Below are 17,338 nucleotides of genomic sequence, written 5' to 3'. Positions count from 1 at the left end.
AGGACGGAGAGATATAAGGACTGTCAGTGAGATGGCCGAGTAGGATTTACACATGGATGTGAGATTTACATTTTAAAATAAACCACACTGAATCACTAGAATAAGAAAGGGACTGCTAGAAGAAGAAAAATGTGACACTAAATTATGGAATATGGTCATATTTTACTTCAGATCCTTGGTAATCAGCAGGAGAGGAGATGATGACATTGCGTATATGGAGAATCACTACAAGGAAATTAAACTTTTCAATGTGTATACTTTGAAAGACTGAATGTCCTCAGAAAACCAGTTGCATGTATCTGAAAATGTATGAATTGTTATGTATGTACACACACATTTTTTATTCCATGAGGCAATGGTATGCCTCTAAAATTTATTTATATTATAATAGATTATTACTACCAATAAACATTTTAATTTCTCAGAAGAATTTCTTTTTTATTAAAAAACATAATAGATTGGTCCAGAAGAATTCTCTGGAATACCTCAGAAATGGACCAAAAGAGGGCTGGGGATTTAGCTCAGTGGCACAGCGCTTACCTGGCAAGCGCAAGGTCATGAGTTTGATTCCCAGTACCGGAAAAAAAAAAAAAAAGAAATGGAGCAAAAATCTAAGCAACATATAAGTAATATTTTCAGCAAAGCACATTTCTGACATTGTTTTCAGTAAAATGATGATTCAGTCATGTATCTAAGTTTTCCATACAGTAATTTTCTTCACTCTTCTTTATTTAGGCATTACTTCACAAAACTTTCTTAATTCCTGTCTTCATATATCAGGTGGCCTTGGACATGTTTTATAATGACATGTACCTGTTACATCACTGCATACACACATACACACACTGTACACACCCACCCATAGTCACCAATGGCCTACTAATTGTACGTCTGTATTCATGAGTGTTTCTATGGAGGACCATATTATTTTTCAAAAAATTAAATAAATGCTGTTACTAAAGTCACGATTCACTTAATCATACGTTTTTACCGTTTCATACATACTGGAACTGCTGAACATTGGCAAATGCCACAATGAGCAAGATGAAAAGTTTGTGTTCACGTATTTATAACTTTTCAAGAACGGCAGCAAAGTAAAACTTTGTATTCTCGTGCATTATGATAAACGGAGCTAAATACATGGTGTAAAAAAAGATGAAATACCCAGGAACTCAACTCCGTGGGGGGAGGAAGGGAGGAGATGCACAAAAGAATAACAGAAGATGAAAGATAAACGGCGTATTAAAAAGTTAAGGAGTGGTGCCTGGAAAAGTGTTCCGGATAAGCAATAACAAGGATCATGCAGTGCCTCCCAGGTGCCAGGCGGGATTCCGTGCACTTTCGGGCATGACCATCTAGTGCTGATTACTTTTAGAGAGAAGGAAACAGAGCTCAAAATCCACCCTGCGGCATGGTTAGAAGTGGCCCAGTGGGGATTCAAGTCTGTGGTCGCGATTCATGGACTGTCTTCCTTGCCATTCTGCAGTTCCACCTGGCCCTGTCTTTATGTATTTTTATCTGCCAGACTTTCAGAAGCAAGACAGCCTGTGACACATTCAGGGATTCCTCCCGAACGTCTGCTGAAGGTCTTTGGAGCTCTAAAGATAGGCAGCACATTTGGATGAGGACGAGTTTTAGAAACTAGTGGGTCTGCAGTTGCCTAGGCCATTCCATCACTTTAGGCAGAGCAAGTACCTGAGGCTTCAGTATAATGTCCTGGCTGCTGCATGGATGTCAGATTAAGTGAGTGATAGGCCAGTACAGAGGCACCACTTAAGATGCCGTTGCAGTAATCAAGGTGAGAAATGTTGGCTTCCTGAAGGAGAAATAGAGATAAATGAATGACTCCTGGTTTTTCAAGGAGAACTAAAGGGTTGTAATTTTCTCTGTAAGCACTTCTTTTAAGGGTGTGATAGAAATTAAAAATTCGCATTCAGTCTTCACTCTTGTGACAGGCTCAGTTATGTCATTTAGTCTGGAGGATTACAGTAGAATCTGCAGTAGGGCAACTCCATCACCTTAGAAATATTCCCACTAAAATATAAATAGAGAGAAGTGTGATGTGAGAAAATGTTTAATGATATTACCCTTAGAGGATTTGTTTTTAACTGACAACTAGAATAATGAAATAAAGCCTGGAGACACTGATAAAATGCTATTTGAGAAGTCTAATTTTTACAAACATGCCACAGAGAACAATGCATCTATCCTCACAGGAAGGGATTTAAAGGAGTAAGTGCCTCCTAAATCTTCAAAGCAGCTTAGAGACTTTAGCTATGGGATTCCTAAAAAAATCTCCCATTGGAATTAAGCAACTAAATATTCCATTACTGCTTCTAAAAGATACATTAAATACACGAGCCAGGTGTGAAAGAGGATATGGCATTCCTTGTACACCAATTCTTAAAACCTATTCCAAATGCATGATTTAGGCTCAAATTTTCTGCTAAAAATGTAGATGAGAGTCACAGAATTCTAGAGCAGAATTATCAGAGTCAGATACTGCAATAGAGTAAATTCATAAAAGTGAAGTGTGATTCGTTTTAAATCCTTATTAACAAATAGCTTATTCTTAAATTTGTTCATGTGGACTTGAAAAAATAAATCAAACAGGGTTATCCTTCTCAAACCTTCCTAGGCAGTCACCATTCCACACACATAACTTTCCTTCCCCACGAAGTCTACTGTGTTTATGAATATTATCAGATGTACATGTAGCATAGCTAGGAAAACCCACTCAAGTAGTGTTAGTCTTCCAGATCAAGCCCAACTCAGTTGGAAATGAGAAATAGTTGTGCTACAAAAACTGGGGTAGGTAGAGTATGATTTAGGTGTTGGTGATAGGATTAGAATTTTCTGATCTTCGTTTCAAGACTCAATCTCTTATCTGCATTTTAAGATTCATTCTAGTCTTAGTTTCCTTGGTTAGCACAGAAATAAACGCCTTCATATTTCCCTTTACTGCCTAAGCAGATATTCTCAAACCATGTTATGCCAGCAATACAATTATCAATGCAGAAGTTAGTAGAACTAAGTAGAGTTTGTGGAGGATGTTGTACAAATTGACAAAATAAGTGTAAGTACTTATCACACAAAAATGAAATTTTCATATGTGTATCAAATTCCTATTTAAATGAGAAAAGTACATTCCACAATTATAACTGGCTGATAGAAAATTTGTTTTCCCCAACCTGGCTAGAATTTTTTTTCCTGTTTCTGGTACTGGTGATGAATGCAGAGAATTTCAGACGGTAACAAGCGCTACACCACGAAACGACTTCTTCAGCATTCCAGGTGCAACATTTTGAGGTCGATGTTTGGGTCACGCCACACAACACGAGGTGAGAAAGTGTACTTCAGTATGTGTTTTCCTTAATAACACTGCGCTGTGAGATACATAATTATGCTGAAGAGGACTAAGGGTGTCTTTCTGGTTTATGCTTCATCTATAGTGTGACAGGCGAAAAGATTCATCCACAAGCTTGTATATAACTTAAGATATTTAATAAGTTTCTTTAAAATATTTCTATGAGTAGAACTGCAAGTTTAGTATGATACTGTGGGAAAACAAAAGTAAATCATACCGAGGAACCTGAGTATAACCTATGCTATTGTTGGTATCTAAAGTGTCACCTACAAGTCTCATTCTGTGGAAGGCTTGGTCCCCAGTGCAGCAGCAAAGAGGTGACTGAACTGGGGGGTGATACCTTCATCATCAACGGACCAGTCCAAAGAGGAGCTCACAGCTGAGTGAGCTGTGAGGAGGAAGGAAGGAAGGGCCTAGTTAAGGGAAATGGGCCACTACGTCTGTGTCTCTTCTCTTTCCTACTTTAAATTATGATCTTTAGCTACGCAGTCACAGTGACAGAAAGCTACAATCGCTCCACCAGTGATAACAACCATTGCATTTTATCTATTTGTACCTAGCACTTCTACTATTAGCTTGCTTTAATGAAATGTTGGTAATATTGGAAACAATACTTTGCAGCACTCTCCCCTTCTCATGTTTTTTTTTTTTGTTTTTCTCCGGTACCGGGAACCAAACTCATGACCTTGTGCTTGCCAGGCAGGCGCTTTGCCGCTGAGCTAAATCCCCAGCCCCTCCCCTTATCATCTTATATCATGAATCATTTTCCTATTTCCCAGCTCATTTATAAGGTGTGGCTCAATGGCCATTTGTAATCTTTATACACTGGCATAAAAGTATTCTTAGTCAGTCTCCGCCTAGTACTGACTCGCAGTAACTAGTGATCATTTTATGCTGTCATCAGGAATATGTTTAACAATCTAGGCTCATATTACTTTGAAATAACTTTTTAGTAGAACAAATATTTTAGGGATCTTGAGTATGAAGTTCAGAAGAGCTAATGCCATTAACGGGAAATTATTAAAGATAATATTGATATATACAAATCCAGTTCCCTTCTCCAAATTTGTTATCTCCAATGAACCTCGGAGATAATAAACACTTTTTAAATGTCTGTAGACCTGCAGGTATTTTCTGTAGCAAAAATGGGAAAAATCTAAACAAAAACATCACTTTCCCTACTGTTTGTGTGTCAATGTGTGATATCTTATTAATGACCTTTCATTTTTCACTTCATAAATTAAAAATGTGTTTGTTCTCCTAGTTGTCCTTGTAATCACGTCTTGATCCTACAGTACAAGTACTAGTTTAAAGATGTTTTAGTTACTATTGAAATTTACATGCTCATATCCATGCATACATAGCCTATGTCCATATTTGTAACCTTAACGGAAGTAACACCCACTAAACCCATGATAAATATGTCAGAGATTAAAAATATCTCTAGCCATTAAATTGTCATCTGTTAATGACAGTTATTCATGAATTATAAACCTGTACATATGCCCTTTACGCTAATTATCAATGACTTCAAGGAAGCTTGAAATTAACATGACCCATCTCCAAGACATCTCACTCAGTTCTTTTTGTAATTTCACTCCTGCTTTGCATAGAAAACGTGTCAAAATGTTTTTCAAACTTTCCTATGATTCAGCTTGGGAAATGTTCTGTGCTGTAGAGAAAAGAACATAAACTTTGTTGTCAGAAATAGTTAAAATATCATCCCAGCTACTGGGTTGTTCAAATGCTCTGAGCCTGTTTGTTTTTCTAAACTGATGTCTCCACTACCCACATCGCAGGATGATAACGATGAAATGTAATGCACTTAGTGGTTTAGGACAGAGCCAGGCAAACACACGCCATCAATCTGTCCTAACTAACATAATATCAATATTTTAGAGTTGCTATGAATCCCATTTTTCCCCTAAGGAAGAATGTAAAATGGTTGATTTCTTTTCCCCGATGGTAGTGGGGCAGTTTTTTAAGTCTTCTGTTTAAAAGTTAAATTAATTTCCACATAATTTCTAATATAGAAAACACTCTGGAGAGAGGGAGGGAGGGACAGGAGGGGCCAGAGGAGGAGAGAGGAGGAGGAGAGAGACACAAAAAGGAAGGGACAGGGAGGGGAAGGGATACAGGGGGGAGGAGAGGGGAAAGAGAAGGGAGGAAGGGAAAAGCAAAGAGAAAAGGAGAGGGAGGAGGGGGCGAGGGAAAGGAGGAGACAGAGAGCCGATCTAACCACCCACTGAAGGGTGGAGAGGACAGACACACTGCTGTGCGGACAGCTCTATCTGCTGAGCTTCTCCTTGCACTGTTAAACACTACTGATATCTCTTCACAGACTCTGGAGCTCAAAATCCTACAGTGAATATTGTGAAGGGCGACAACCAGTCAGACGCTCAAGCCCCAAACCCAGGAGCCCTCAGCGATGTTGCTGTTTCCCTCCCTTTACTCGGCACCCTGGCTCTGCGTGCCCGCAAACATTCACGTTTGATCCTTGAATCTTTCCATGACCGTGTCACCATCCTCACCGAGGCACTTAGCATCTCTCAAGGAGACAATCAGATCATCTCTATCTGTTCATTTTGTAGCAAGTTTGTATATGGACAAACTACATATTTAAAATGTGATAACTTCTGACATACAGACACTCTTGTGAAACCATCACTACAGTGAGAAGAACGAGTATATCCATTATCCCCAAAAGTTCCTCATGCACATTTTTAGTCCCCCAGTACCTATTTTTCAGCATCCTCAGGCAATCCATGTTTCCATACCTGTCAGTAGACATTAGTGTTTACATTCTCAACAATCATATATATAGACCCACAGCATGTACTCTTTTTGTTTTGACTCTAACACTTAGTAGATTCTTCTGAGATTCCTCAATACTGCTATATAGATATTTCATTTCTTTATTGTGAAATAGTAGTCCATTACATGAATATACTACAAAGTCTTTATATATTCTTCTGCTGATGGACATTTGGGTGGCTTCCAGGTTGAGAATATTGGAAAATAAGCTTGTAGTTGCATTTCTGTATATCTTTATTCGGGTAGAAGCTTTTTTTTCTTAGAAACTAGAATTAGAATTATTGGTCATATGGTAAGTGCATATTTTCCTTCTAAAAAAGCTGCCAAATTGTTTTCCAAAGTAGTTGTTCTATTTTACTTTCCTGCTGACAGAATGTAAACACCAAAGGTCCTGTGCATCTTTGTCAATAGCTAATAAGTTCAGTATTTTAAATTTTAACCATTCTAAGAAATTTGTAACAGAAACTTGTTATGACATTGTATTTCCCAAATGAGAAATAATATAAAGCATATCATGTGTTTGTCAGGGGTTTATTCTTTAATGAATCATGTATTCAAATTTTTGCACATTTAAAAATATGTATTTTTTTCTTCTAATTGAATTTTGAGACTTCGTTTTTAAAATTTTGGATACAGGTCATTTATCAGGCATATACTTTGCCTTTATTTTCTTTGTTCATTTCAAAACTTTTCCTTAACAGCATCTGTGAGAGAAGAAATTATTCAATTTTGGAAGTTCTATTTTGGAATTGCACTTTTGGTGTTGGATTTAGGTAATCTAACTTAAAATCTAAGAACATTTTTCTGATATTTTCATCGAGCAGTTTACATAATCTCTCTAAAAGTTTTGCACATGAGATAAAAATCAAAGCTCATAATTTTGCATATGGATATCCAATTATTAAAATGCAATTTATTGAAAAACCCATCTTTTATCCACCGAATTACCTTTGCATGTTTGTAAAACATCAATTTTCTGTGTGTGTGCCAAGAAATTTTAATGCAATAATACTAAATTCAAATATTTTTCAGATTTCATGATTGAAGTGCTTCAATTTTATATGTCAACTTGGTGAACCATGGTACCTAGATACTGGCCAAATACATGTGTAAGCATTGCTGTTATTTGTTAACATTTATATAGCCAGATATTAACTAAATATGATATTCTCCTTAACGTGAGTGGGTCACCATCACTGGTGACCATCAATCACTGGTAACCATCATTGGCCACCATCCAATCAGGTGAAAGTCTTATTAGAAAAATAGATTGAGGTCTTCAAAGGAAGATATATTGCGTTTGGTAATGACCTGCAGCATCCACTCTTCCTTGATCTCTGGCCTGTCCTGTAGATTTCGGAATTCAAGCTCCCACAACCATGTGAGCCAGTTCCTCAGGAAAAATCTCTTTATATTTATACATTTGCTTACCCTATTGCTTCTATTTCTCTAAAAAACTCTAATGCAGTGATTCACAGTGTCTTTATATTATTTAGAAAACTGTTTACAAATATCAAAACCTAAATCAAACTTTCTTAAGCAAAAATATTTATTAGGTTTACTTGAGTGTCTCATGCTATCCAAAAATAGGAAATGCAACTGATCTCAGAACAATTAGAGACAGCAATTCAAATAACACCAGAAGTCATTTTTTAACTTATTAGTTCCTTTCTCTTATTTTTTTTTTTTTTTTCTGTATCACTCAAGAAAGCCTGGCTTTCTCTGCTTCTCAGATATATCCACACAAGGATGTGACTCCTAGAGTCATTGAGATTTCCATGGCTGACTTATAAAATACCATCCATTCTCAACCCTAGAGACCCCACGAGTCATTCTTATTGGCCAGTTTGGGTCCGGGACCCATCTCTGAGCTCATCCACTGTGACTGGTTTGGGGATACAAAATAACTGGAACTGTGCTGATGACATGGACGAGGAGACCGGCCCCAAACAAAAGGGTCCTGCACAAGTAAACGGCTTCCCTTGCATCTATGTTTGAGAAGAGTAAGCAAGCTACATTTCTAAGGAGATATAAAAGCAAATAATGTATTAGACCCACTCTAATAATGTACCAGGCCCACCTTGCTAAAATTACCGGGCTCTATCAGACTGGAACACTAAGATTAATTCAGAATATAATTTTTAATTAAACAGTCATTTCCTTTTGATTTGGTTTGCATACCCATATTTTAGAATGTAATGTCCAGAACAACTTCTTTGATTTATTCATATCTGTATCTCTGAATTTGAAAGAAAGATGGGTGCAGATTTGGAATTCATTTTCTAATAATGAAATATAAATTTACAAAACTACATTTATACATTATCTTGAAAGCTTATAAATGCAAGTACAAAGACAGATCACTTAGGACAAAGCAAGTGAAACTGAGGAACTGATGCTTTTGCTGTATATTCTGAAGGCTCTAGTCGTCTTAACTCATCTCGTGCCTCAAAATCAGTGACTTTGCACCCACATTTACAAATTTGCCTTGAAAGTTTCAGTACTTCTGTTCAGTGTGTCAAGTGTGACAGAACAGATGTAGGCAGTGAGTGATCACACACATGTTGCATTGTATTACCATTCATCACGATATGTCATAATTGATAGAACAGCCGCGCAACTCATCAAGTGCTTAAAAACTATTCAAAAACCTATTCAGGTTTCTTTTCAAGGGAACTCATAATTTGAAAACAAATTCTTTGCACACATGGAAAGTTAAAATCTTTTCCTGAAAGAAATTCTCAATATTGGGTGGTATTAAGCAGGCAAAGCTCCTTTTCAGGCTACAAGGCAAATAAGGAAGTTTTGTCTCTGTCCATAGATCATTCAAGGGTACAGTGGAAACTGGCTCAATTCAGTGACGAAGCCCCCCTGCCCAATGTTTAGGTAATACACGAATTGTATATAAAAATACTGAAATCTCCAGACTCCCCAAATTGATGTAGGTATACGTTTCTTTTAAAGATCCATTGCACTGTTCATTGTTTTCATCACCTATTTTGTGCTATCTACTGTGCTAGTCTTAGTTTCTTTCCTGTCACTGAGATATAATACCCAACCTCCACACATTAAAGAAGGAAAGGCTTATTTTGGGTCACAGTTTATAGAGTTTTCAAACCATGGTGGGCCAGCTGTGAGGCAGGGCAATGTGGCAGAGGAGGGTTGCTAGGGGTATGGAAGACAGGAAGCAGGACAGAGATCAAGGGAGGAGGAGGGTAATGGACCCTTCCAGGCCATGACCCCCGTGACCCAGCCTCCTCCAACCAGGCTTCACCTCCCAGCACCACTCTTGGCTCTAAACTGCGAAGAGGACTAATCTCTTGATGAGCCTCACATCCCCATCACTGGATCACATCCCTGAAGCCCCACCCATGAACGCATGAGGCTTTAGAGGGACACCGAGATATAAAACATACATTTCCAACATTTCTGGGAGAGGTTTCCCTTCACAGTGTTTTCCTTGCACAGTAACTTTCAAATTGGATATTTATGCACATTTGCTTTGATAACTTATGACAAATTTTCAGTGGCGCTTTCTGTGAGGATTTAGTTTGTTAGGGGTTTAGGATTTTTCAGCGAGCTGGATATATTTTTGTATCTTCACATTTGAGTCTTTCTCTTTGGCTATGGAATGTTCCTTTTTTTTTTTTTTTTTGTACTAGGAATTGAACTCAGGACCTTGTCCTTGTCAGGTGGGTACATGTGCCACTGAGCTATATCCCCAGCCCTGGAATGTTCCTTTTGATCCTTGTTTTCAAAGAAGTATTTTTTCTGTCCACAAATTTAACTCTCCACAAATAGCTTTTAAAAACCATTTGTTAAATCCAACTTTAGGTGTTGAACTCCTATACTTCTGAGACTGTGAAATATTATTCTGCTGAGTATTTTTGAGGCTCTGTTCAGTATTAGAGAGGCTTGTGAAGACCCTGAGAAACCTCCCTAATCACCATTGTTCCATCACTGGCTTTGGATGTTCACGGCTGACCTCGTTTTTCTGTGCATTTGTAGCCCTGCTGCTTTGGCTCCCAGTCTCCCATGCCTCCTGCACAGACATCTTACTGAGGCTGGCATTCTCCAAGCACAGTATCGAGCGTCCCTGAGGAGCCTGCTAAATGGTCCTCTCTAACATCAGACCAAATCTCTATTACAGTCCGTAGACCGGGGAGGGTCCAGGCCAAGCAAGCAATTTGCCAAACTTTCTCTTTTCTCTTTCCCCAGAAAACTCTCCCCTCTGCAGGTTAACTTAAACAGCAGTCACTCAGTCTGCCTCCTACACCTGAAACTGCCCACCATCTTTACAGTGACCTCAAAGTTGTAGACAGGAGAATTTTCCAACCGTTTCTGCTTTGTGTCTTCTAAGATTCTCTGACAGAAGAAAATGTAAAAAGTTTAACTGTCTATTTGGTATTGGGAGAGCAGAGGAACGACAAAGGTCTAAAAAATATAAAGTAATAATCAAAAAGCTTATCCAGAAACATTGTTTTTACACAGTTCTGTTTCATGTTTCATATTTAAATGATAAACAGGTTATGGCAAAAGAGGTAGAACGAAAGGTAGGGTAGAGTTATTCAGGACGCCAAGTAAACTTGTGTTTTTTACTCCATGCAGCCCCTGCAGTAAACTTTATGCATATATACCTATGTAGGTATGTACATGTTGCATGTGCATATATGCATATGTGTGTATGTATATATATATATATATTTTTTTTCTTTTTAAATTAGATTAATCACTCTTGAAACATTTTTTTTTTCCGGTACTGGGAATCGAACTCATGACCTCATGCTTGGCAGGCAGGCACTGTGCCCCTGAGCTAAATCCCCAGCCCACTCTTGATACATTTCCACTGGGTAGTTAGTAGAATCCTAAGCCAAGTTTTTCCAGTAGTCCTCAAGATTAGCTAAAGGCATTGGACGATATTGGTTCTGCTTGCTTCCAAATTGCTTTGGATTCCTGAGAAGAATAAGAACCAGAGGCACAGACGACACTGACAGCTAGCCCATGAGGAAACTTGGAAAACATTCCCCGCAAGCAGACCTTCCCAGGAAGCCTGTCTGTGCAACTTTTAAAGTAATACAATTCAGTCCCCAAGATTTACTTGATGGAATTAATTTCTTCCTGTCTGTTCATGTTTTATAGAAAATGGTGGGAACGGTCAAATGTTTAAACCTAGATTATGGGACATCATTTTAAGAAAATGATTACCTAGAGAATAAGCAGTTTAATATATAAAATCCAGGCTTTCATTCATACTCAACTGAGGTAGGGAAAGTTGATTAAGGAGGCATGACCTGTCAATCACAGGAACCAGAAAGCACCAGTGCAGAACACAGACTATGCAATGACGCTAGAGCCCTGCCCCTGGGCCAACTGGAAGAGTGCCATTGCCAGTTCCTTTTTACATCTGGCTGAGAGGAAGCAGGCTTTTGATAGGACAGATCGGATCTGACATCAGGCTGAGTGACTTTCTGAGAGCACTGTCCCAAAGCTTTATTTGGGTGGCAGAGAAGCAATCACTAGAAAGAAAAGATACAAAATTAACTTTATGACCCCTGTAAGTTTGCTCACTGGCTGCTTTCAGTATTCAGAGTATATTTATTTTCCACCCTCAACAAACTTTTCCAAGGATCTTATCCAAATTTTTCATTCAGGACACTAAGAACCTGGAAAGAATTTCAGGAATTTCCTTGGGACCCAAAAGCAGGTAACAACTTCAATAAATCTGTGAATCCGAGCCAGCTGAAATCGGTCCCATTTGAGTATTGTAGGGCCATGGGATGTGCCGCTTGGTCCTACCATCCTGTTTGACTTCATCAGAGCCACCAAATGGAACTTCGCTTCTTCCAAATTCCATCCATGCTTATCCTCTAAAGAGTGCCATGGCCTAGGTAAGGAGCTGACACAATCCTTAGCAAGCCAACTCTTTTGGAAGAGGGGCAACTAATCCCCAAATTTGAAACATATGCTAATTTCAGCTACATTTTTAGTTTCAAAGCCAACCAATATATATGAGTGTCCATGGACACTTTGCATTTTGTTTGAAAAACTTAAAAACCTGTACTTCCAGATGATGCTTTCTGAAACAAATCTGGTGGTAACTCAGAATTCAGGCAAATTTAGGCTCTTGTAACACTTCTTTGGATTCTCACCTGATTTGTTTACATGACAAGCTGTATCCGTACTGAAGATTGAAAAAAATCCATTAATGGCTTTTTTGTCTTGTTTTGTGCTTTACTAACTGGATGGTTCTTTTAAATGGAAATAACAGTACTTTGATTTAACATCCTTGATTGACTGACTGCTTTGTCACTGTTTAGACAAAGAGGTGTATATCATCTTAACTAGCAGTTTAGAAACTGCATGACAATCCACTGCAGAAAAGATTTTTTTTTTGTTTCAGTAAGATTACTCTGCTCATTATGAGGACTCGAATACCCTGAATTAAATTATAAAAATCCAACCTGACTACAGCAAAGATCTAATGAGAAATCCCCTGCTCTCCTAGGAGCTCATTTAATTATCTCAAGCATTGCTTTCAAAGCACAAGTTATAGTGTGGCTTGTAAATTCCCGTATAATACATGTAAATTATAAGCCATTTCAGAGAAAAGAGTTTGATGACAGTCCAATTTACATTTCTTTCTTGGCTACAATCACCCCCACCTCATTCTTTAGGATTAGCATTAATAGACACAGATGGGGTATTGCTTTCCTAGCTATTGTCACCAAGACATATACTTTTGTTCCTTTACAGTATGGTAATTTCTCCAGTAAATATAACAGGTTGCTGATATACGACTGAAATCTGAAAAGGGAGATCCCTAAGCATAGAAAACTTTTATTTGTTGACTCAAAGGTGGATGTAGTTGCCAAAAAACACTCAGGGGTAAAGGGCAACTGGGATGGGGGAAAAGAGAAGGGAAAGAAGGAGAAATTTTGTATGTATGTATATACAGGATAGTTAACATAGTGGATCTACTGTCTTCTATTTCTTTGCTGAAAGAAACTATCAGTGAGTCCTTGATTGATCAATATTGCATGTCTATATCTGTTTTCATGAGAAACCACTTTGAAGATATCAATATGCAATACAACAAGCATTGTTAATTTCCTACCACTTTGTTTGTAACTCTGTATTGTCTGTACTGCTCTTTTGCTATTTTGTAAAAAGGTTGTCTGTCTGTTAATGTTTTGCTCATTTTATTTAAAAAATAAAAAAAATTTTTAAAAAAGCTGGATGTACAAATTAGGGTCTGAAGTGAAACTTGTTTTCCCGTGGGCCAGATATTTTGCTTAAGAGTGAAAAATGACACAGATAAGCTATAAAAATACCTTGCTTTAATATGCCATGAATTTTGAGACAATAAAATAAATTGTTCTACAATTTAATAGTACAAATCTAAACTTTTTGTGAAGTATTTCAGGGAATAACTTCAACAAATTAATAAAAGAAGTCTTTCCTTTCACCTTTTCAGTAACATAACTTGAAATTTTCTTCTGTTCAAAACATGTCAGCAATGAAATTTGAATCAAGTCATTTACCTTTGAAGTAAATAAATGACACTTTTTTACTCTTTATCTTTTCTAATTTGCATCCTTGTTAAGGTCATGTAAATCAGCAAATGTTGAGCTTGCCTCAAAGCTTATACACCATTAAAATATTTTCTTTCTTAATAAAACTGCTTTTAAAGAACGTTAGGAGATTTGGTGCAAAATCTTTTATCTGAAACACTTGCGGTGATGTTTAGGGCACAAAGGACCTGGATAGAATTTCTTCAGTCATTTCCTTGGGACCCAAAAGAGTAGAATTCAGAATGGTAGTACTGCTCATACGTAGTACATTAGTGGGCGTTTCCAGGGGGATATTCCATAGTGCACAGAACATTTGATTATCTAACAGTACCTACATAATAGATATTATACTCAAATATATTAATATTTGAGCAGCAAATACTGATAACAAATAAATTCTATAAATTATATGTCAGTTCTTCCCCTAGTTTTGTCAGAAAACATGTTATGAAAGAATTTTTTAAATCATTTAAAGATTGATCATTTAAAAAATTTCATCATTTAATGTGGAGACTATAAACTTATAATATTCAAATAAGGCATATTCAGTGGGGGTAGGTGACTATAAACTTATATTTAAATAAGTAGGCAAAATTTTAAGACAGACTGTAAGAATCTGTCCCTATTGTGTCCATACCTTCCTTACAAGTATTGGCGGGACCTGTTGATCAGATATACCAAAGGGATAAACACTCTTGATCAGATACACCAAAGGGATGGACAGTCACTCCCATGGTTGTTTTACATTGTATAACATGCCATCATAGCTAAATGGTGGGAGACTGTTCTACTGGCTTTGCAGAAATGAGCTGTCATGTTGTGAGAGGTCCTACATGGTCAGGACCTCGGGGCAGTCTCTAACATGTCACAGTACCCAGGCTGACTGCCAGTAAAAATATGGAAACCTCAGTCCTACAACTGCAGGGAACTGAATTCTGCCTAAAAACCCAAAGCCCTGGAAGAAAACCCTGAGTTTCAACGGACAAATGAGTTTCCAGTTCCACCAGCACCTGAATTTAGCTTGGTAAAATGCTGAGCAGAACTGCAGCTGATCTGTCCTGAGACTTCTGATCCATTAAAACTGTAAGATGGTACATATTTGTCACTTATGCTGCAAAATTTGTGGTAGCTTGTTATGCAGCTAGATGGAAAACTATTAGCATTAGTGAATTTTATTTGTTTCCAATTCAAAAGTGTTTTCAGATCCCTGTTCCAAATCTAATTAATTTTGTGTAATTTTTATTAAGTCATTGCCGTGGTCCTATAGAGAAGGAAAAGGAATACAATGGAATGATTTTTAAGTTAATCTTGTGATTGACTGACATGTTAGAGAAACTTTACAGGTAACACAGGGAGTGAGGGTGGGGTTTTAGAGTTGGAGAGAGCAAGGAAGGAGGAGAGGGCAGGGGACATAAAATAACTATATGTATTGTGAACATGCGCGAACTCCCATGATGAAAGTAACCATTATGTATTGCAGACATGCACTAATGCAAACAAAACCTTTTATAAAAAGCTGATAAGAATATATGATGGAAATTACTTGGTTTTAATTTATGAACTCTTTAACTAGAACAGTTTTATGAACATGTCTGTTCTCAAAAATGAAAGAAAAATCTGATCAAAATAAAACACAATATTTTACAACTTGGAATATCACTCATGAAAGTCTAATAGCTGAAACACTTTATATCTGTCACTCAGTTTTACTAGGGACATGAAGAGGACTTGTTCTATGTTGTTAAATTTAAATGTGCTTTGGATCAAATTGCCTTCCTTCCGTTCAGAAATTCTATCAGAATTTGCAGGATAAACTGGCTTTAGGAGAAAGATTGCTCTTTTAAAAGTCCTTCAGCTTTTAAATCATTCCATATTTTAACTCAACTTCTTTCTTCATTCTGAAATAGCCAATTACCATGAGAAGTAAAATGGACGAGGATGATAAAAGGTGATACTTTATTAAAGTTGCTGAATCTGTGATAATTGTTTATGACATTTGTGGACAGCATCACTGCTTTACATTTTCAAATTTCAGACTACATTGGCTGTGATACAAATGGATTACATTTATTCACATAAGTAATCTTGGCATTTCATATTCAGCATGAAGGAGGGTGAAGAATCTCATCCTAATTATGCATGTTAAATCAACAATTTCTTTAAAGTTTCATGCAACTTGGCTCCTTCAAACCTGTAAGCAGGGAGATGCGTGATGATTAGAGCTGTATCTTGGACCGCTCACAATGAAAGACTTTCCCTACATCCTACAGCAAAGCTGGTCATGCTTTGAAAAACATTTCTTCATTACTTGGTATTCCTTAAGGGCCTATTAGTCAATGCACAACGTAATTTCTACTCAGACAAAGTTAGTATCAGATCACTAAACAAACTACAGAATATTTTTGGAAAGAGTGCCAAGGAAAGGGTGTGACAGGGCCATACCAAGGAATCCTTGAGGCAAGCAAGCTGGTCACTTCATACCCTTGCACTACAATAAAAGATCTACACTAAGGGAAAATACTATTCCTCCTGCTGCTTACGTTTAATAAACAAGTTTACTTATAAAGACAAATCACCCAGCACTGCCACACACGCAGACGTCACTACAAGTGTCCTCCTCCATACTAGTGAAGGCAGACTCAGCCCAGCTGGCTAAAGCAGGACAGCAGGTTTGCTTGAGAAGACTAAATCTGCATGAGCAAGCCTCGTCTCCCTCATTCGCACTGACAGACCTGGAGTCCTGGTGGTCAGTTTCCCCAGCAATGGGCACCTCCGACTGCAGGTACGTTTCATCCTGAGGGCTCAGGGGACCAGTGCTCCTCGCAGTGGTGCTCTGAGAGTCCTTGCTCTCTGCCTGAGGCTGCAGCATGCCGAGCTCCCCAGCCGCATCTCCCTTCTGCATTACTATGTCTATGACTTATGGGGGTGTGAGAATAGAAAACAGATAAATGCTTCCTTGCCCTTTTTGTGTTAGCATGAAAAATATTTTGTCAAGGAAAAAATTTAGGAACATAAAAGAAATTCTTTTTAAAACTCCTTATTTTAGACCATCTCACTGTTTTCTCAAACAAGAGATGGAAGTGTCTCAAATACATATTTGCTACATGAGTGAGACCCATGTTCTCTATGTTCAAGAGGGTCAGGAAACTGCACATGTGCTTTGAGCACTTCTCGGTCTTAGGCATGTGGTTTGTACCTAGAATGGCCCTCCAAAGCCTGCTGTACTCAGAGGGGGCTTGCGGATGGTGACGGCATTGTGGGGCTCTGCACTGACCTGCTGTTAGATGGGGCCTGGGAGAGGCAGGTTACTTGGGGGCAGGACCTGCATGGGTGCACCACCTTCCCCGGGTCCTCTCTTCCCTCTCTGCTTCCACAAACTGATCAGCGGTCCTCCAGGGCAGCCTGTTCTGCCTTGCTGCTTTCTGCATTTAAACAGGCAGACCACGGACTGAAACAGGAGTCAAAATAAACTTGTTCTGCCTAAATTGTGTGTGCTGGGTATTCTATACACTGCTGAAAAAGTAACCAAGACTTTTTCCTTAAAGAGATTATTTTGTTTTTTTTTTTTTTTTTTTTTTTTTTTTTT

General features: G+C 38.0%; 1 protein-coding gene across 1 annotated transcript in view; it reads right to left on the bottom strand.

Moving 5' to 3' along the window:
* Cntn5 (contactin 5) overlaps nucleotides 1-17,338 on the bottom strand; it is a 1,017,390-nt gene that overhangs the window by 540,461 nt on the left and 459,591 nt on the right. The gene's annotated exons all lie outside the window — the stretch shown is intronic.

The sequence above is a fragment of the Chinchilla lanigera genome, unplaced genomic scaffold (genome assembly GCF_000276665.1).
Source record: "Chinchilla lanigera isolate Chin_1 unplaced genomic scaffold, ChiLan1.0 scaffold00011, whole genome shotgun sequence".
In the NCBI taxonomy this organism is placed as follows: domain Eukaryota; kingdom Metazoa; phylum Chordata; class Mammalia; order Rodentia; family Chinchillidae; genus Chinchilla; species Chinchilla lanigera.
Note: the sequence above shows the minus strand (reverse complement) of the source record. Positions and strands in the feature narration are given on the sequence as shown.